Source organism: Fopius arisanus, unplaced genomic scaffold (assembly GCF_000806365.1).
Source record: "Fopius arisanus strain USDA-PBARC FA_bdor unplaced genomic scaffold, ASM80636v1 scaffold00029, whole genome shotgun sequence".
NCBI classification, from domain to species: domain Eukaryota; kingdom Metazoa; phylum Arthropoda; class Insecta; order Hymenoptera; family Braconidae; genus Fopius; species Fopius arisanus.
Genome location: NW_011887768.1, coordinates 68,387 through 91,524, shown reverse-complemented (window position 1 = coordinate 91,524; position 23,138 = coordinate 68,387). Strand labels below are relative to the sequence as shown.

Sequence of the window (23,138 nt, the reverse complement as noted above, 5' to 3'; positions counted from 1 at the left end):
TCTGTATAATGGATTTTCTGCAGGTTGAAAAAAAAAAAGTTGCTGACATGACGTCGAGTTGTCAGAGGGCTTTCACGAGAAAGCAAAAAAAAAAAGTATTTCGCATAAATGCTCCATTCATCATTAATCTCCAGTCGTAGGAATAAAACTGGTCTGGAGTATTTCGTTCCAGCTGTTCCTCCATTATTTATAATCCTCCTGATAATAATCCATTGGGACTGGATTTCACCGAGAATTTGAATCTGCTGCTAGCTGTATCATATAATTGAAAATTGGAGAATTTGTGGACAAATGATTGAGGGAGGCGGTTAACGAGCCACACAATCACGGGAGTATTTCATCGCCTCTTGATGGGCTCCGGACGACTGTATATTGCATCATCAGGGAAGTTCCGGGTGGGAAGGGAGGGTGTTTACTATCCTCCAGCTTTCAAAAGTCGATTGCCACATGGTAATCGTTGACTGTGCAGGACTACCTTTTCTGGATGTTCTATTTTGCCACGTGTCTCGAGCTCCTCTCGCGTGTTTTCTCCGTCACACTGCGACATGCAATTTGCTGGCTTGATAGACTACCACTTTCAAAACGGAATTGGAATAATAATCTGAAAATTGTTCGCGTCGTGGTGTCGCCCACGCGATACTAACGACTGATATTAACTGACGATTTTACAGTTTTGACGTCGTGTTGGATATTTATTGCGAGATTATTTCATGATAATCATGGCACGTATAAACCGGGCATACTGATGGGGTATCGTAAACCATTGGGCGATGATAATTCTATAGGGTCGATTAATATGAAGTGTAATGTGTGCAACTCCATAGGCCAGTGCTTCTAAGCTTGCTTATCGTCTTTAGGAGCACCTAAAACTTTGATACTGGTCCATGGCTCGTTGCCACTCGTTCGGCATTTACCGCAAACCGTTTTAACCGGCCCTTTCCAACCCCTTCTACTGAACCAACATAAACGGCTATGAATAATCATTCGACTTGAGGATATACGTCTTCATGAAATACTGGTAATCGATAATGGAGATGGCTAATGCGATTATTTGGCTCAGCGAATGCGAAATCTAGGGTGTACCTGGGTTATGTTTATATGGGTAAAATTCTGGGTGAAGGCTCGTACAAAGTTCATTTACGAAGGGAGGAATATTCAAGGAGAGCGAATGTTTAAGAATTATTGCTATTTTCATTTGGTCGTTACCTCTTACGGTCAATATCAAAGCATAATATGCAGGCGATACTCGTCTTTGTATGGAATATCATTTGATTTTATTGATTCTATTGGTATTCAATAGGGACTGTAAAGAAAATGCGAACGAGTCTCGAATAGCGGGAAACAGCGCTTGAAATTTTACCCCTTTTGATAATTCCGTGAAAATATTGTCTCTAACTTGAAATAATACGGATATTTATGTTTACATTTGGTTTCGTCAGAGTACATTGAGGTACTGATGCGGTACCAGAAAACGATATGGAGGATATGCGATATGGTAAGTTGGTGAATTCGCCTTCGAGCTATTTTGAGAAAAGTATTGATGCCCCCGTAGAAACAAATATACTGTACTCGATGCAAACCGATATTCGCCTCAGGCACAATCTCAAATTCTATTTGAGCGATAAAAATTGAGCAATTCGTCCCCGAAATACTTCATAACATGAATGCAGTGAAAAAAATTGTTGTGAATATTGGATATCTAAATTAGTATCAGATGCAATCTCCACGAGGAATGGTTGGCATATGGCATTCAAGGCACTGTCAGAGATTTACGAGACACCTTGACGAGAGTGTAATTACGGCCGTTGCATGGACGCTCTCTGAGGAAATATGAATAGCAGAGATGGCGAGAATGCTCTGATTATTATGACGTTCATATACAAGATTGTATTATAATTTTATGGATACTTGATTCTATGAATACTAAGTCGGGAGGATCTTGTCATTAATGCCAAGCTACGGATGGTGGAAAACATAACATTTAAGCGCATTTTGAGGATTTTATGATGCAGAATCGTGGAATGAGTGGAATTGTAGTCACCTAACAACAATCACTGTACAAAGGATTTATTCAGCTTTGCGGATTTCAGGATGAGAATCAATGGAATATTAAAATTGATATTAATGAATAATTGAAGCAGACAAATTCAATGATCAACAAATAACAATACATGAAATTGGAGAGTTTATTAAATCCTCAGTCCCCGGGGTTCGCCCCTGGTCGGTAAGCCCTTGATTTATCGAACGGTCGGGTATTGTCTTACTGTACAAAGCTAAAACGACTTCACTTGCACGGATAGACATTAATGGACATAATGCACAATGCATTTGTAAGACTCTGTGCTGTGGTCGCATAAAATCCTCTTAACTAATGCTCTTACCCGGGCCTTCTCCAATTTCTCGGTTTAATCAAATTTCAACTTAATTCTCACCATGACTTTTTACCTCCCTTTGATATTCGCCTCGGTGTTGAGCTTGATTTTATTCTTCTCATTTTGTCGGCGTCGACACTCAACACTCATCTCGTATAACGGATTACTCTTGACACCAGGCGCCGGGAGACCACGTACGTGACTCCGTGGTGTGTCGTCGGCGACGCCACCGGGGGTAGTGGTCTAAAACTCCACCCCACCTCACCCTCTAAAGGTAAATGAGACTGTGTGACATTTGTGTGGTTGGCATACATGACACGAGTAATCAGTAGCTCCGATGTGATCCTTCACACGGTTTCACGATTTTTACCTCAAATTTCCATTTTATCGCCATCGCCTTGTATGAAAAAAAAAAAGTGAAATTTATTTTTTATTCATTTTCTCTCTTCGATAATTTTCCTGTTATCATATAGTCGTGTGAATGAAGAAGGAAGATTTGCCAAAATAATTATCGGAGATGATAATCGTGTGATAATCGAATCGAGAAGAAAATTACGAGGATAATCATGAGTAACTCATCCTTGACACTGAATTTATTACGATAAATTGAGACGAATTGAGCCTGTTATTCCCTCAGCCCTCCATTTCTCATAGTTCCATATAAAATACAATGCACGGTTTGTGTGTTTCACCTAGCTCAACCGATCCATGACCATACATCCTGATGCCTTGGCCAGAACGATAGCTACGTGTGGAGTACCGAGGAAAAGCGCATATATCCCCATCGGGTACTTCACGAAAATATAATGCATCGCCACAACCTTATCGACACCAAGATACATGTCGGTCTTGGAAAACTGCCTCATAAATTCACTTTTCAATTTGCAGCTGGATATAGAAATGGTAGAAATACACAGACTTTTATTTTTCCTCCACTTCTATTTTTACTAACAGACCATTTCAAAAATATCCAACCAGTGAATTATCCTGAAAATTGTTCAGTGGATCTGTTAATTCTAGCACCGAAAGTGCATCCGCTTAAAAAACGAAAATAATTAGAGGACACCGAATACATGAGCGCGGTGAACTGTTTTATAATTAACATGGAAAATATTGTACGTGAGTGGTAATTTGGACGCACCTTGTACAGCAATAAATTCACCCAAATTATAGAGTCAAAAGAGGTATGTAATGAAAATAACTGGCCATGTACAATTGTTCATTCTAACTGAAAATTTGCTTTTTCAGTCAATTTCCAGGGTGAGTTAGTCATGGCTTTTCACCAATCGCTGGTGATAATGTTTTAAATAATTCCGAGGCAATTCTGGCGAAATAACTGAAGAACGTGAAGTATTGAAAGCGGCAAATGCGAGACCCGCCACAGGAGAATTAGAGAATTGAGTAGATGCGATAAGGTTCCACACAGTGAATTGGTAACAGAGGAGCTTTTGCATAAAGCACGTCTACTTTGCATATCTGCATCTCTGGTTACGCAGTGTACGCTCAGTTTGGTGATACCCATAGTCAATTCACTGTTTCACCCCTCAGCCTAACCACTTTCCCCACTGAGAGCTTTTAACCGCTCTATTTACCCCACGAATATTGTTGCTGCATTCTCTTTCTCCAACTCATTTCCTTCATCTAAAATTCACTCAAGGTTCACTGAGTTGTTTTTCCCCTTGATTTACATTTTCATTTTATCCTCCGATCATCATAATTAGGTAGAGCATTTACAGAGGACAATGGGGGAGGTGGGAGGATTTTTCGCGTGAGAGATGGAAATGAGAGATTGTTGAGTCAAATCTTTACAACTGCATTCTCCATTGTCTCGACCACCGACTTTTTTTTTTCTGCTCTCCCCTCAGCAATTCAGACGACTCGCTGTCGGGGGATACTATTAAAAAATGCAATAGCGTGTTTACCGTCTGGGTGACACGTTTGCTACTGTGAGAATTAACCACTGGGTAACGGGGGATTTGCTCGGCTCCAGGTTATCCTGCTTCTGCACACTATTTTCAACTCGGCAATGACGGTTATAACGGTTTGGAGATTTTGCTGCGGTTAAAGTTTGCACACTGATGCTTCCTGCGGTTCCACCACCGACCAAACCTGATGTAGTCCTCAATTCCGTGTTTTTGTGCGTTTCTGGTGACAGCTATTTTTTCAATGGGCTGATAATTAATCGATCCGGGTGGAATCAATTAATTGGGGGCTGAGGAAGAGATCGTTGTGATTATTGATGCAGTTGATGGAGGCATTTAACGCTAAACTCATTGTCATCTTCTTCGTGGAAGTTGAAAGAGAAAAAAAGCAGCTACGATTTATCGGGGCATTATCGCACACCGGAAATCATATGATTCATAAAATTTTTTCAGGAAAAGAATACATATCGGTGGATTCCAAACACTCGAAAATCCCCCACATCGTGTGACCGGAATATATTCGCAATAAAGTGTCGGTCGAGCGTTGCATGTCGAGGAAACTATCGATGCGTTGATCCTTCCGACCTCGTTTTTCCTCTCCTCCCGATGCACCCCATTTCTGTCGTCATTTTACGAGGGCTTGTAACGCATAGAATTACATTGTGGTTCATGTACCCATGTGCACTCTCGGTTGTCCATTGACACTGAAGACAAATTGCTTGTTTGGAAATTTTAGAAATTGGGGACTATCAGTCGCTTTTGACTATCGACCCAATGGTTTTCAGGTAATTGAATTGGTGAATATGAACTTCTAGAGGTATGAGACTAGATTTTCTCCAGGGAACAGTGAAAATTGAGTGAATTAGTGATCCTCAGAAGTTTCCATGGTTTCACTATTAAAATAGAAGCATTTTGCCCGATTCTATTTTCAGAGACAGTGAATTAGGAGATTTTATAAAAATTCTCATTTGAGCTGATTCCATCGGCATTCGCCACTCAAATCAATCTTTCATCGGCTCATCTCGTAATAGGACTAGCGGATCCATGAGAGAGTGACAAAAAATAAATAAAATAGAGATCTGCCAGATGATGGTGGACTGAGGCGAGGAAAAGAGGACACCCAATAGGACGCAATCTATCGATACTCCCATTTCACCGTAATTAATCCGATAAATCGTAGACGGTTGAAGGAGCAGAATGAAAGGCACTGGGGATTGAATTAGATTTCCAGAAAGCTCTCCATCTCAGCCATTCCCCTCTACACTTTTTGGGCCAAAGAGTAAAGTTCAGAATGAAGCGAGGAGGAAAAAAAAAGGACATTAGACCGCAGGAGTGATTCAACACACGAGTGGAATTCCTCGTTTCAACTTTCACTGGAAGTATTTTATCCCGATATTTGGATTGTCACTCGTTGAATTGAAAGGATCTCCGGTGACTCATTATCGTCATTCAACCCAGGCGTGACGTAATGATAATTAAAACTCACCGATGTGCAGTAAATAATTCACCCCCTGGGTTAAACCATCTCCCTCTTTTATCCCGTGTTTTTTTTTTCCCCTGTAGATTCATTCCACTCCCTTCGTCCTTGCCAGGAAACCCGACAATCTAAATGGGAATCTTATCAGTATCCCAGGATTCGCAAAATATCTTTTGATACATTGTAGCGAAATGGGTTTTCCTACTTGCGCGTGAAAATTTATCTGTAGTTGTTAAGAAAATAACATTTATACAAGCGGTGGTATTTTGCTGTGCTGGCGCCTTGTGGGTGCCTTGCATGCACCACCTTGTGCACAGGTGCATGAAGTAAAACAACAAGTTGGAGGTATGCTCGTATGGAAACCACGGGAATAAATTTTCAAACGAGTTACAGCATCACTGCAAGCCGTGATATCGTTTGACGGTGAAGAAAGAATATTCCAACAGAATTTGGGTCATGAACATTTTAAAAAATTTCATTGAAACTTGATCACGAGATGCATTCATCAAAATACATTATAAAGATCTGAAAGCCAATGACTTTTGATGAAAATTTTCTGGTAATAATTCGGTGAGGAAAGTTCTGAAGTATTCACGAATTATCTTGCATGGGAAATTTGACATCTCTTCACTTCTGCATCCTGAGACTTCATGAATATCACAAACTTAATACCTTCCCAGCAACATGCATATTGCTCAGGCCAAAAATGTTCATCTCTTCGTCAGAAAAAGTGGCAGGACGGATCTTATGGTTTTTGGAAAAAAAAAGTAACTAGTGAATTTGGCCGAGGATCCGTTGATTTTCGGTGTATAGTATACTCAAGACACGCAGCTATACAAAAAAAAAATGAGAATCATTAACCCCGGGTGGGTCGTTATGTTTTTCATCCCCTCTTCCGCCTGGAATAGACCACCAGGGGGTGAGTGAAGACGGTGGGGTCGACGAACTGTAGCTGGGAGATGCAAGTTGGAAGGAAGTGAGAGAGGATGCCACCATAGTGTGAGAGAGAAGTGTGGATGATGTATAGAGGTAGTGAAAAGTTGAAAAGCGATGCGGGACCATTGAAAGGGTGGGCGAGGCGTGTACGTGCCAGGTGACATGGCTTTTCCCCGGAAGCAACGATGAACAGAGGAACCAGAAGGTGGAGTGAGGTAGAGGGACAAAAAGGAAAAGACCCGGGTGTGCCAGTGCTGTTGCGAGTGTATATGCGTCTCCGGGAATTAGCAACCTCCGTTCGGAGTCGAGCAAGGTAAATGCTCGAGAGATGCAGATGAAGAGAAAATTATAAAAACAAAATGGCAAAAAGTCTCCCTCAAAGACATCGGTATTATGATAAAATCTTCAAAGGATTCAAGTTGTGAATTTATTAATGAAAACATTGAAATATCTATTGACTAGTTGCGATGTACTTGAAATATGAAAAGTGTAGTGTGAGTAACAAGATATATAGAACTTTGGCGTTCGACTTTGGGATAACAGAAACGTGCCATGAGTACCAACATCTGGATGAGAAATGCTTCCTGGAGTTTCTTCTTTCATCCCAACCATCACTTCCATCCAGTCCTACCATTCCGGATTATCCCTCATTCCCTCGCCATTCCGGTATTATTATACTGCTATGATTTTATTGTATTGACATATCGGCTTGGAGTTATACTCGAGTGGAGAGGTAGTTGGTGTCCTTCAGTTGGACTTTATGTTTTCATAGATCTCGAAATGATTTTGCGAGTGGATGGAATTAATTCGGAGAGGTATCCAATTGAGATGAATGTAAAAGCATCGCGGGGACTGTTGAGAGTAATGGATGAAGCATGATCGGACTCAAAGCCGAATCACTTCAATCGAGGGAACTGAATTATCGAGCTGGATTTCGCATGAATATTTCTCCATCGGGAAATATCTAGGGGAGCTTAATGTACAGCGACGTTCGGAGAAGTACAACATTTACCGAGCGTTGACGTCGAACTTTCTAATTATGGAAGTTTCCATGAATTCTTAGTGCCGGGAAAACTTGAATCTTGGATTAAGCTACCAACGATAGGCGAGAGATCAGACTCCTTTTCTTCAGCTCCCCTTTTACTCACCTGAAACATTACGATTGCCCTGCGAATCGTTCGTATTTCGCATTCTCAGACCCTCCCACTGGTAGATTATACTACGTTGCACCGCTGGAGGATTAAATATCCGAGCAGTGAATTCATCGGTTATGTATTCTCTCTCTCATCTGGATATTCGTGAAAACTACCTCTCTTGGCTGGAAATATCGTTCTCATTTTGCTCGCATTTTGCATTACCATTTCAACGATCCTTGGGTAACAAAGACAGTTTGTCTTGAAAACTTACCAGTGATTCGTGTTTGAGATTGTGGTACCTAAGATAACCCATCCTGTGAGATACATAGTCAAACAAGATTCTCGCAAATTGTTGAGTTTCATCTTTTGCGGAAATATCTGCTCTGATTTGTTATTCTAATTCAGTTTGAGTTTTGAAGGGCTCAAAACTTTTGAGGTCTAATGCACGTAGGACTGATGAATTCCTTCTCATTAATAATTCCAAACTTTGACAACCCCTTCACAGGTTCATCCCTTCTTCTTGGGATACAAATAAATCTATTTCACTGGACCCAATATTCCTAAGCATTCCTCAACTTTCAATTGCAAGCTGCAACAATGCAGTCTTTCTTCACACTCAGTGCAAAGTGAGAATTGGCTGAGAAGTTTCCTATTATCGAATTGTTGGCAATTTGATCGACTTTAACGAGGTACAAAGAAGCTGACTGACGAAGCATCAAATTCCTCCTAGAAGAGAGGTGTATTTAGAACCTGGTGAAGAAGAGATCTGAAAGGAGTGGGTATTGCCATAGACAACTACTCGAGAGGTGAAGTCGTCCCCAGGGGTGTATCGTAGTTGCAAAAGAAGGGGTAGCTGTGAAGAATTGGGAAATGAGAACTGGTTGTGAATTTTTTTGTCTACCATGCAGAAAATCGACAGCCGAGTGTTTCACTCAATCATTAGAGTCAAGGATGGATACATGCTTTTCTCATTCTTCTTCCACCACTCATCTCTTCCCTTTCGTTAAAACCCTTTTTGGCAGATGGCCATTAGCTGAGAATCCAGTCACGTACTGCCTATTGAAAGAACATTATGGATGTATGAATCAGGAATTTTTACGGTATCATTATTCAACGGGTAATTGAACTGAGTGGTGTTGAATCTTAATGAGTCGCTTGGAAAATCAAATGATTAATTTTTAGTTCACAGTATCGAAGGTAGCTACTCAAACAAAATCCATTGCAACGAATTTAAATGTTAAAGTTCAGGCTAGTTCATTAGGCATTCTAAAACAATCGAACCAACTTGGATATAATTACTCCAATAATCCCCAAGTACCTAATTATCCAGATCTATTTCGCTGGTATATCTTTACAAGTCCGTTCAATTGAACCCGATAAAATTTATGGTAGTCGATTTATTCCGAGTTGCTTGAAACCGCCCTTCTCAATAATCTTCACTCCCCCAGGATCATGTTTTCCTACTCTCCCTTTTTTTTTTCATTTCAGCCTCTCGACCCTTCCCCTGCAATTACTTATTCATCCCTGTGACTTCGTATTCTTGAACTCCCCTGCTACGAACATGTAACGATTAAAAGAATTCAACCCAAAACCGCTGATAAATCAGGGAAAAGTAATGAGGTCAGAGAAAACGTGGGACAGGGGATGGAATCGGTTACACTCGTCTGGATTTTGTCCTGTGAATTATGTGACCTTCTGCCAGAAACCGAGAGCAGTGGTGAAGATAATGCCATAAACCATTCGACTCTCCCCTGTTACGTTATCAATTAAATCATTTGGGGATGATGCCAGGGGATGAAGGGAGAGAGAATATCTGCACTTGCACAGAGAATCGTGACGATCATGTGCGAGCGAACGAACATCGGTGATTGAACGTGGTAGACATTCATCAGGGAGTGATGCATTGGGTGTGCATGTTGCTGATCTATTCAACGGATTCAGATGTTATTACCTTATTTCCACGTTTCAATGTGACTTGGATGCAATCTCCTATTGACTACTGACGGAATATTTCACTGAAAAATGAGTGTAACATTTTCACTGAGTGATGAATTCTCCTTGACCTTATCTTCCATTTTTCCATTAACTTAATCAATGCGAGAGCATTACTGTTGAGAAGCACTAAAATTGTCTGATGTCCCTGTTCCTCCTTTGAGTGCATGAAGAATCCCCGAAGAAAGAAATCGATGTTTTAAACTTTTTATGCTCCTCTGGTGTACTTCTCGTAGAGCCCCGTGCCAGTGGAATGGGAATTACGCGTTGCGCGACCTCAATAACTTGCTGATAAGAACGCGGGAAATTAAAGGAAAGTAAAGCTTGGATCGATTTGAAAGTTAATAAGAGCGATTCTCCCGAGGGGCGTGACAGGAATTTCCAGTATCTACGGGGACTACATCTGCCGATAGTGAGGAATTTTCTACTCTATCATTTCCCAGAATTTTAAATTCTCACATTTACTTTGACATTTTTTCTTCAGTGGATGAACTCATCTATCCAAATATTAATTCATCAGAGTACGAGGACACGAAGACATGAAGACACACGTAGCTGACCCCTTAATTCAGTGAATATTTTCAGAAAAAGGTCAAGTACTCCGGGGGAACTCAACAAATCTGATAATAACCCTCACAATTCATGTGCACAGTGCACTGCCAGTGGCACATATAAGTGAAACCAATTCAGAAGCTGAGTAGTCGTGTTCATTGGCAGTACCACACTGCTTTACCCCTTCTTCAGCTCTCTCGTTTTTACTCATGCGGTTTTAAAGTTTTTCACAACACGGGGCACCACCCAATGCGCACAAATGCTATCCTGTCGGCGCAATCCCTCCGTTCCCTTTTCAAGTCAGTGTTGTGGAGTTTAATTTCATTCAATTTCTTTTTCCTGCCATTCCCCTTTTTTTATTCTAGAGTCGTTCAGACACATTTACGCAGTGAATGCACTATTTAATGGGGCCTTTCACGATCATTACACATTAGTGAACCTCGGAATAGCTCTTGCAGCACTCGTGAAAATAGTGCAGGCAATAAATACGCCTATTATTTCAAATCTCTTGACACTTCAGGATGTCTCAATAACTAAATACACCACTTGCCACTCCCTTCGCTATACCTCATTAGCCCGGAACGAATACCGAAAATCCTCGAAATTAATCACCCAGATGACGTCAGAAAAATCAGGGAAAATTGACGGCTGGCAGGCCAGATTGACAGACCGAGAATAATATGAGAGAAAATCAATAAGAGAAACGAATCCCAAAATCAGAGGCAATATTACAATATACGGTACACAATAATCGAAGGGCCGAAGGCATTTTCATACTACACAAAAATAATAAAGTAAATATGGAAAAAGCATTGGTTAATCTCAATTGCGGATATTACGCATGAATAAGGCCTCAATTAAATTTTGTTTTCTGTTGGTGAAAAAAATATTCAAAGAGGATGAACCGAAGTGTGTGAAGGGGAATGGAAAGGGCTATATGTGAAGAAGCGACAGGCTTGGAAATTGGAAAATTGAACTCAAACTTGAAGGTGGTGTTACGGTCCAACTTTCAGCTTCTGCCGGGCCTCAGTCACTCACTTCCGCATCACCTATATTCACCCGAATCTCTATCCCACCAGTGGCCCCTTCCATCTTCACTCCACCATTCTGGAATTCAGCGACGATTGCTTTTCCCAACCCGAGTTATTTGCACTTGGGAATACCGTGCTGTCGAGCTTTTACGTTTAATTATAAGGAAACCGTGTAGTGGTGCATGTATATGGGGCAGCATTAGTGAAGGGGAGAAAAAAGAGCACAGGTCCAAATTAACCGATGCCAACGATTGTCTGTTAATGGGGTTGTTTGGCATTCAGGTGGAATATTCAAGTGGCAAGGGAGTTTTACGGAGCAGTTGAAATGGCAATGGAAGTGAAATAAGGTGGGAGTCACGGGGTGACAGTTGTTACTCGGATAATTAACCCTCATTTATACCAAATATCGAGAAATAAAATGACAATTTTTGAGCGAGCGATGGATTTCAAACGCAAATTATCTATTTGCAGCTGCTTCAAAACGCATGAAACTCACCTTAGTTTTAACTTATATATCCTGTCTAAACAGTCCGTGTAAATAGTCATTTTCCTCCGTACCTATTTCCCCCTAATTTCCACAAGCTACAGAGTTTCTCCATTTTCAACATTGAATCGTTTGTATTCTTGGTACATTTACCTCCGATTGAGGCAAACCCAGCGTTACGAATGCGTACACAGAAGTGAGAAAACACATTCTCAAAGTGCATTAGTCAGACGTAAATGCAGTAGTGCCTCCCTAAAAGTAAATTTCAATCCGTTTGTTGCAGTAGGGCACGAGATGCCGCAGCTCTGGCTTGGAAATTTCGTGGATTTTGTGAATGGGACAGCTGATGGCTTTCTAAATAAATGTTTGTAAAGCATTATGATACGATAGATCAATTTTTTTATTTTCTACTTTTCCCTCCAATGCCTTATTCTACCATTCATTTTTCTTCCTTTTGTGCGCAATCTCTTTCAGGACTTTTCAAATACACATACGGAGAGATAACGAGCAGTTACACTTGTCGGAAGACGTTGGCGCGAAAGTATCGACCAATTCAATCACTGGCTAGTGGAGGAGCCATACAATGGCTCAGACCGGGCAACTAAGCGAGAAAGGATGACGCGAGTGGAGGTTGGGGCTAAAGTTTGCGCTGGAAAATTTTCAACAGTCGTTATCGATTCTGGGGGAAAGCTATAAAATAATGTGTGGTAGCTCCTTCAACTCATCTCTCTGGCAGTTAAATGGAATTAACTTGAAGAATTCATTGAAACATAAAAATCTATTTGAGAATCAATTCAATTGACAATGATTAACCCTCTGCACCCACTACATGGAGAAATTATAAAAAAAACAGTGTATGACTCTGAGGATTTTAAATAGTTTAAATAAAAAAATAATAACTATGAGCTTCCGAAAAAAATTGACCGAGTGAAGAAATCGGACAGTCATTGTTGCCGTCCCTGTGAATTCGTAAACTTTTAATGCAATTCCCATAATAGGATAAGTACAATGACAAAGGTACGTGGCATTTTTTTTAATCTGTCGCAAACTGTGGACTTTCACGCACAATACAATGCCAGTGCTGTGAAGAGAAATGTTTATTATGCTCGCCAGTAAAGACTAATGGAGAAACAACACGATGCTCTTATTCTCCCCAGAGGACATACGGGTGAGATAAAAGAGGTGACGTAGAGAGTCAGGGGAGGGAAAGAAAAAAAATATAGAAAAAAAAATAAAATAAAGGTGAACTTTAATCCAATGTCCTTGTGTGTTCCGAGGGTGTCTCTTTTCCTCTATTATTTCCCCTTCTCCTTATGCCATTTTTTATTCCAATTTTTTTTTTTTCACCCTAACTCTCTTTCTTTTTCTCCACAGAATCAACGTACCGCGGAGGATAACCAGCAATTACTTTCATCGCCGGTGTTTCCCTCACCACCCACTTGCGTCCCGCAAACGAAATAATTTCCTGTTGGAGAGGAAATAAACGAGGACGCTATGAACGAGCCGGGATAAATCTCCCCGTGACCTTTTTCCACCAATTTTTTTTTTCTTCGGGTTTTTCTTCCCCTTTCTTTTTGTTGTTTTTTTTGTCGATTACCCATGCAATGGAAGGGAAACAGTTTGGAAATCTCATTTTTCAGGGTGGCACTGCATGAGACTGGAGGATTTAAGTCGCATGAGGAGTGAAAAAAGGTGTGAGACTGGAAAAAAAAGGAATATTGTAAAAGCTGTATGCACGACACGAGCAACGATTTATCCAGAAAATCCGGCATTAGAATCCGATAATGTGTAAGTGAAATAGAACGTAGATGTCCTTTCTTCCACTTCATCCTGGGGAATGGTCTCTCGAATTGAGTAGCATTGCAGGAGTTTCTGGAAAGGAGCTCCACTCCTATTTCTCCTGTAATCTTGGTTCACAGGGGGTAAATTTAATTTAAGAAAACGCCAGACTTGGCCCACTATCTCCAACCTCGTTGTCTGTTCTCCCGTGATAGCTTGTAATTCGACAATTCATGGTGGTCTTTGTAGTATATCCGGTAGCGTTATTACGGTGTACATGTCTACGAGTAAATCCGGCTAAAAATTCTAATCTCATACCCAAGAAAATGATGAGCAGTAGACCTCCGACATTACAGAAGGGCAAAGTACATTAACATCAAGTCGTCATGCTGAAGTTGTTGACCCGTTTATGAGTGACTGCCATCACTAGAGAAAAGCCTATGTACATGAAAGTAAGGAAAAGTAGGCGCTCAACTTACAGAGGTCGATCCCCTTTGTCACCCCTCGTGGCGATTTGCCAAAAATATACAAGATGAATGGAGAAGAGATGAAAATAGAAGAAAAAAATTAGTCCACTGTGTCACGTAATGGAGCGAGATATTGTCGATGATGGAGCTAAGTAGGTGTTCATGGTCTTTTTTTTGTAGACAGGCAATTTACTAACGACCAGTGTTTCACTGATCTTATAACTCACTTCTTAAGGGCGAGAGGATAAAAATATCGGGTTACGTCGACTCAATGCGCTGTGTGAAATAAACTCCGTGAACATAGACATTTCAACGGGATTTTGAGAGGTAATTCGGGCTGCATTCGCTGAATGACGATTCATTAGCAGTGAAGAGGAGTTGTAAAGGTAAATGAGAAGTTGAAACTTCACGGTTTATCCGTATAGGCGAAGAGGTGTGGGGAGATTGAGTATCGGCGGAAATCAACTTCGTAAATCGAGATAAAGCCAATCTACCTTGAGTCTGAAACATTGTGGTATAGACTTTCGAATTGCCATTGCAGTGCAAACGTTAGGGTCGATGCAGTATCAGTTGTTTTATTTTTATGAAATAAAATTGATGTAAATTATACTTCAGGAAAAATAGTGGAAGAGAAATTGAGATGTCAAAAAAATATATATAGCGATTTAACTCACGTGAGGAGGGCTGATAGGGAGCCACTGATTTTTCCCTGGGAAATTTATTTCTCGCCACCAGAGAGTGTGTAAGTGTTGTACGCGAAGGGTTGAAGCCTCGAGGCCTGCGGATGTTCGTTCCAACTTGTCCGGGGTGCCTCTCGTTCTCGGTGTATATTCTACATCTACGCTCCTTCCTTCAGGCCCATAAATTTTTACGTACCACCAACAGCACTATCTGTTTCCATTTACAGTCGAGAAGCCACAAAAATCACGTGTCGCGCTGACATTCCAGATAAAAAAAAAAGATAGCATTCTCAACTATATGTAATAAATAGGAGACCCCATCCGAGTCGTATAGTGGAATTTTTACGAATTCGTGATAAATGTTTCTTCGGCATTAGAATGTAATGACTTTTGGCACTCACAGCGAGATGGTAATTAATAATTATCTGGTATAAACTATTCATTAACCGTTAGGATTGTCGACGTGGATGCAGCATTGTATCTCTCTTGGATGTGATTTCTATAGTCACCTAACCACAGCATTTATCGGTTGAACTTTAGTGCTCTCTATACTACGGTGTGTATGTACACGCCTCTAGCTTTCTCGATAGCGCGTACGTTCTCTCAGTGTTTGGTGGCACAAATGCGGGTGGGTACTCTGTGTACAGCAAATTGGCAATTTGGTGCCATTCGAGCACCTACTCTTCCATCTGTGCACTTCCTCCCTTCAAGTGCAAGAAGGAAAGATATATTTGTGGGAAGGTTCACACATACATTTCGCTTGGAGTACATTTACGAATATATCAGCATATTCGCACCATGACTTTTCCTCTTTATGCAGCTGTTCCATTGGAGAATGTGATAAACTCAAATTAAAGCTCGGCATTAATTGGTGAATTTCGATGGAATTGCAGGATAATTGATCAGCTATCCACTATTGAGATATCTGATTGATCCGAAAATGACATTATTGATACACCATCGAGGGATATAATTTCAAACAGATGTTTAAAAAATACATTAATACAGTGAATATCCAAATTGAACGAGACTACTTATGAAATTTACTTTGTGAATCATGAATACCATTGCGACTGAATAACATTCAAATCCGAATTACTTTCACAAAAGATCTTGCCATTTCCTCTATAGATCATTGAGCAGTACTATTTTTACTCCTCCACTTGGTATTTTCCTGAATCCATCGCCTGAGCTCATTTGAATCCACTAAACATACAGCTGAAGTGTGCCTTATTATCTAACAATGAAAACGGAGAATTCCAATGGTATAACCCACTTCAGCAGAAAATAACAGTCGGTGGAGGAAAACCTCAGAGTATACCCAGACTATGCAAATGATATTTACTTAATATTTTTCTCCCTCCTTACTTCTTCATCTCATTTTCCCTAGGAGCTTCGGAGAGCTGTAATCTCAAACTACTCGAGTTCAACTGGATTTCACCAACAAAAGAGGCAATGAGTTGGTGCACCAGCGACTTAAGCTCTTGTACCGAGATACATGTACTTTAACCATTACCAAAAAAGATGAGAGTCCACCGTCTTTCCGACTCGTCACAACCACTATCATGCACTTATCCCTTTCCACCTTCATTTCTCTGTTACACCACCTCAAGTATGAGAAAGCCACAATGAGTACGTGAAATTCCATAGCATTTTCCTTGCTGCCATTATTCCAACCGACTTATCTGGATTGCACCTTTTTAAAAATTCTCCGGGGGAGGGAAAAAAAGCTATCGAGCGCTGTTAGCAATGTCTGTCTTCTGCCAAAATGCACATTCCCTTTGTGAAAATCTCATATCGTCTCGAGTGCGTGGATACCAGAGAGAAAGTGCCTCTCATCCTTCAAAATCATGAATGACCAGCTTCAGGAGCTCATCGACTACGATTCCCACAGCAGATGATCATCATATCGTACCCCAAATATCGTCCCTCGAATATTGCCTCTTGGCATTATCAATGGCGCTCAAAATCTCATTGATTACACATGCAAACTCACTCATTGAGATATTCGTATTATCTGTACACAACCAAGAGTATACGCTCATTCGCGAAAATACGATTAGAACTAATTGAATGCAGATCGCAGCGTTATCCGTGCCTCGGTGCAGTCCTCTCACGGCCATATTATACACAATTAGGAATCTATATACTCGTTAAGTTAATGCACTAATGCGTTCGTAAATTGGAGAGTGAAGCAGCGTATGTGTGGGTGCCCTATGTATTGGTGAACGACTCCTATCACAGATGTACATTGAATGATGTTGGTTAATGGAAAGTTTTCAACTTCTCAACAAAATTATAGTTTAGTTCTAAAAAGTTACATTTCACCAACAACTTTCATGAATTGATTCCTATCAATGAATAATCCCTGCAGATCTCATTCAACAAAAAATCTGTTGATTTACTGTTGATTACGAAAAACCTTGATAAAGTACAATATCTACGATTTTCTCTTTATTCCTAGGATTGTCAGTTTTCTCACGTTTTCTATCACCCCCAGAAGCTAACAAATCTATTATTTCAAGTGGGATGATGAACTCAGTCTGGCCTAATGGAATTCCACCCTAATGTATTAACCAATAACAACCTGTGTATGTAATATGGATAAATGGATAAGAAATTACGGTGTAACTTTGCGGTGAAGTTTTGTTGGGCTGCGATAGTCGATGGTATATACCCCTCTCTACAATATCCACCGATAAGAAGTTTTCATCCAGAGTTTCGGGAAGCTTTCCATCTCCAAGAGCTCAACCAACGTCTCACAACGCTACACCGTGAAAACATCAATCTTCCCTTGGATCCGTCAACGCCTTGAGCGTTATCCACAGCGATTAATACTCGATCGGAGCACTCATGCCTGTAGCAACACCACCACCTATTCCGATTCTCCCTCTCCTCGCTCTCTTCATCTATCTCACTCTCCTCAGTTCCTTCATTTCACACAGATTTCGACTATCCATTCCCCGATTCCATTGAAAAGGAACATTGTGCATGGGATGTGGGTTATCAGGGAAAAATAGGTGATGATTGATCGATGAATTTTTCCAGCGAGCCCTGGATTTGTCGGAATTTTGTCATTTTTGGATTGATTGAGGGTATTTAATTTCCCCCTGCTTTCTGATTTTTCCCTTTTGATTTCGCTCTTTGAAGCATGACAGTTTGACTAATTATGCGACAGTGAATTTCCAACTGTATTTTATTATATTGAAAAAGTTTCATGTCGTGATTAAATTTGAGAATTCACTGTCGAATGTTGTTTAACTCATTTTATAACATTCAGTTGCTGTTCGACAGAGTGCCAAGCTAGTGTAATTACCATTAATTAATTCTGTCAAGGTAGATAATATTTCCAAACTCCATAAATTCTTCATGCGTTTCCTTTCAAATAATTTGCATTCATGAATGATTCAGGATTGGAAGTTTGGCAGACTTATGCGATCAATACAATTTCAATGAATAAATCAAGGGGATAGGGCAGAGTTAAATAATGAAATGAAAAAAATGTGAAAAATTTTGACAATAATATTCTGTTTGGTTCTAGTTTAGCTGGCATATTTTAATTATTTTCGTAGAACTCAAACCCCCGAAATAGTTTCAATTTTCTCAGTGGCAACCACCAGACACGCCTTTGACTCTCACTCCTCTCGCCCACTGAGTAACCAACTAAGTTTTGATGAAACACATTTTCCATCCGCCACGAGACGGATGTTGAGAGCTTGGGAAACCCCTGCAACTCTGTTTCTTTTTCTCGAAACGTGGTAATAGAGGAAAGAAGAATTTCAATGCATTCAGCACAAACTCCCTTCTTTCTCGGTTCACCCCATTTCTCTCAGCCTCTGGTGTCCTTCTTCTACTCCCAATACACCGGGTACACCAGTACCACCCAACCACCGGTATAATCATAGTTTGGAACTTCATCGCTCTCTGGTCTTTCTGAACTCTGTGGATATTATGGCATGCATATTGCATCTGGTTTCACTTTGTTCAGCAATGAAACTGTCGACATTCTATGACAGAAATAGACGAGTGAACGGGGATCTCAGTTTGAGGAATATTCACATGGATTTTACATTTTTTCCTCATCTCACATTCCCCAATGGAAAACAAATATCCTTTATTTAAACTCCGACAAATTTTCAATTTTATTGTCCCCGCGAAGGGAATGTCCCTGGCAATGCAGTTGTTTTTAAAAAAATTTCAATGGAACTTTGTGGGAGTTTTCAATGGATTCCATCAAATGGAAAAAACTTCGAGTGAGCACAATTGCATACAGGAGAGGTATCGATAAAAATCACTATTCCATTTGAATTATTTTCAAGCCTTTCATCTGATGATGCGAGTTGTGATTTTTGGGGTTTATACACGAGATGAAAATCTCAGATCGAATTGGCATGTTCGTCAGAGGATATTATGTCTTGGTATTAATTATTCAAGAAATTTGAATGAGTCCTCAGGTCTTGTAGTCATACGACTAAGGGACAACTTTCAAAGTGTCATTAAAGTTGTAACGAATGCCTCAAGTACGAAACACGGATAAAGCTCTCAATGGGCTCCAGGGCGAGTGGAAACAACCCGCGAAGTGGTCAGACAACTCAACTTCCCCTGGTAACAGTTGGAATGTAGACACAGCCCTCGTCAATTTTTTAATCTAAATGCTCCCAGTGCTCTGTTTTACGGCTTTTTTGGCATGAAAAATATTATGTTTACGTCACTACGTGATAAAAATTAATGAATACCGTGGAAATTACTGTCGACAACGCATCTCACTTATGCACTGTACTGCAGTTACCATCAAAAACCTCTCTCCTGCTATTTTCACTCTAGTCCAACTCTGTCCAGTCATAACGAATCACCCGGGAATGTAAGTACTCGCACATTTTATTCAAACAAACAGGGAGAGGGATAAATGAAGAAAAATGAATTCAAACAGCAATGCGGATTTTACATATTTTTACCTGGACAGAATTACTCATGGTTGTGAGATAAAATTGTGAATCGCGGGTTATTTCCGGTGATGGAATGGTTATCAGATATGAAGGTTTATCGAGCACAGCGTGACGTGTTCGATAAGGCAACTAATACTAGAATCCATTTCATATCGCGGAAAAATAGGTGCGAGTGATGGAAAGGTCGAATTTTCCCCTTTTTTTTTTTCATTTTCGGTGAAAATTTCGGAATTCAGTGGAGTAGTGAGTGCACAGATCATGTCGTAATGCAAGGAGTATTGGGGAAAAATTGTTTTGTGTGCCAGTATGCTCTCCGGAGTTGTGGAAGTTAAATTTTGGATTAAATTGTGAGATGGCAACAGCCATATAAGACTTTACACACTCGTGTTGGTTCAAGTTGAAGTTTTAAAGTTGAAATTACGCTTTGAATGTGCAATTGTGAAGCGGGGTTAAACCAAGATTACAGGACTGGTCGGGGGAAGATAGTTGGGGGGCTGTGGGAGTACTGAAAGGTACATAGTTGAAATTTGGGGTGTCCCGGTGGGTTAAACTCCCAGAGTGTCTTCACGGAGTTTCTTATGCTAGTCCGGAGTTGGGTGTAATGGGAAATTTTTGGTGAGCATGAACGTGTAATGCTCGAGTGGAGAAGAAGCTGGATTCGTTCACGATCGGATAGGGTGATACAACAGAATGATTCCGCATCAGTCGACTTTCCATTTGTGGAATTTTTCAATCTCAAAGGCTGCGGTCTGGTAAAATTTTCTTACTGCGCTGAGGAATGTTGAAAATACCGGGCAAGTTTCTTAGGAGTCAAGAATTTCTAAATTGCTATGAAATTTCACCCCTCGATATTTCCAGGTTGCATCCGCTAAATTTGTAACATAGTTCAAAGTTCGATAATGAAGTGGACGGTTAAGGGGGAATGAATCATCGAATTATGAACTGGTGAAGAAACTCAGAAGTATTTTTCATTACTCTTGTCCCCTAAATGCCATCAGGTATTCATATTACAGCTGAATATGAGGGGAAACTGAATTATGTCATTGTGGTTGAAAAAAGTGAGGAAAAATCTCATAAAAATATCTCATTACCCTTCTGAAACATAAAACTCTCCGATAAAGCATCAAAAAAACATTGTACATCCCTCAAAACCGAAAAAAAGAAATCCATTTAATTATTAAAATGGATGCCAGAGGGTTATCTTCAACGAAGCATTCTGAAAAACCTGGAAAATGACAAAAATCCGAGGTAACCCATCTCTCCTCTCGTTTTTTACGAATCCCAAGTTATGCCTGTATGCATGCTTTTACCCATGTGACATGAAATATAACTTGAAGCGGTGTTGCACTAATGGACATTTTGAAAAGGATTCACGTTGGATATCGTCGCAATGAAAGGACCAGTGGTTATAAACTGTACGCCAAAAACTCACGACAAAGTTTTCGGTATGCAGTGCCAACCGGAAACCGAGCAAAATTGGGAACACTTTGGGTTTCTCAGAAGAAAGATGAGCATGCAGTTTGCGAGAGCTTGAGTATCTCGCTGATTGATCTCAACTATTTCACTACAAACCATATAAAATCATGCCCATTATGTACAGTAGTTAAAATTCATAAAAAACATAAAAATTCTAGTACCATTGCGGATGGTAATGGGCAGGAAAAAAATGGTATGCAAAATTTTTCTCGCATTTATGTGGAATTTTCACAACGCTATAAAATTTCCTGTTTCAACATTACAATTTTTAATATTACGAAATAGAACTCGCGAGAATAAACCACGGAAATGCTCCGCGGTTTCATTTTCGCTCAGCCTTATCTTGAAATTGATTTTGTATTGCTTCGATTGGGTATAAATCGAATTGATTGCGTGTTGCATTGAGAATCGTCAACCGTCTAGTGAATAAAATTTACTTTGTAACTTATCTCTCGTCTTTCTATTTGTTCTCCATGAAATATCACTCGGCTTGTACCGCATGACAGAATCTGGAGAAACCTGACAAAAAAAGAATGCAGATGGGCGGAGAAAAGGGAGACCTATCTACCGCGCATTCTTCATCCAAGAAGATGGAAATGGAGTGCATCACAGGAGCCACGAGAAAAGGAAAAAATAAAAACATCGAAACAGTCGCAAATCTCCGTTCCCATGGAAAAGACTATCTTCAGTTGAAATTTCAGTTTAAAGGAGATGATTCTCGAAATACCTCACCGAGTGTTATGCTCTCCATTCACAATTTCCCCTGAAAATTCATAGCGTTATATTTCCCCAGAGCTATTCAACAGTCATGAGTAATTTCAGATTTAATCTTTACGATGATGAATCGACAAAATTTTTACAATTCCTTGATTAACTACTTACAGCCTCGATTAATCACGGCGTGTACCTTCCAATTGATTAATATGCACATTCACTTTGAAATAATAATTCACCACTCTATCGTTATTCACTGGATGAGAACCAAATATCTCAATTGCACTCATGAAAAACAATCAATCATATGTTTGACACATTGAAATAGCCGATATGAAGAGGCTCTGTCATGGTTTTCAATATTTATGACTGAATTTTTCTGATGTATCGAGTTCCACAGCCACTCATTCAAAAAATTTATCGCCCAATGAGATTCAATGGATTTTTGGAAAACAGCAATTAGTTTTGTTTAATTTGAGGGGTACAACAATGCCGGAATCCTCGGAAATGTTCCGGTGAATGTAGTATTCGATGCAGAGTTGATTAATTGCCTTTGACACTCGCTCGACTATGAGAACTAATGATTGACTTCCTGTTTGATTATCGCTTAATTAAAGATTTAAAAAATCGAGAGCAATCGAGACTCTCTCATGTAATTTAATAGCTGATCGAATGGCAATGAATTTTTTGTTAGAAGATTTTTGGTACGTCTCCATGATATTTCACTCTGGAATTGTCAACGACTTTCACGCATCACCGGATGTATAACAACACGAAACCGGTACCGAGCTGTGCAGCAACATAACTCACACCTCGGTTTAACCGACCTGGTAACGTCCGGAGCCTGCGAAGCTCTCGAGGTCGACTACAGTGCGGGAATGGAAAATCTCCGTCGGCACCGGCGCACCGTACACTGAGATATTCCACTCGCGCACCGGCGCCCATTCGGTCGATCCTGCGGATTACACTTTAACGAGTCGAGAAAACTTATTTCGTCAAATTTTTTTCAAGAAACATTTTCATATTTTATAGTCGACCAAACGTGAAAATACCACAACACTTTTCCACCAGCTCATTTTTTTTTTATCACGTTTTATCTCCTCAATGAAAATAAATACGAAAAAACTATTGCTTAATACATGATGTTCCATCGTGTCTGCCATGAGGTATAAAT

At 40.1% G+C, this 23,138-nt stretch overlaps 1 protein-coding gene across 1 annotated transcript in view; it reads right to left on the bottom strand.

Moving 5' to 3' along the window:
- Positions 1-22,516, bottom strand: part of LOC105265275 (neuroligin-4, Y-linked) — a 113,783-nt gene extending 91,267 nt beyond the window's left edge. The window contains exon 1 of the mRNA XM_011302682.1: positions 22,133-22,516. The gene's annotated coding sequence lies outside the window, so the exon portion shown is untranslated. The remainder of the gene's footprint in view (positions 1-22,132) is intronic.
- Positions 22,517-23,138: the final 622 nt, after the last annotated feature.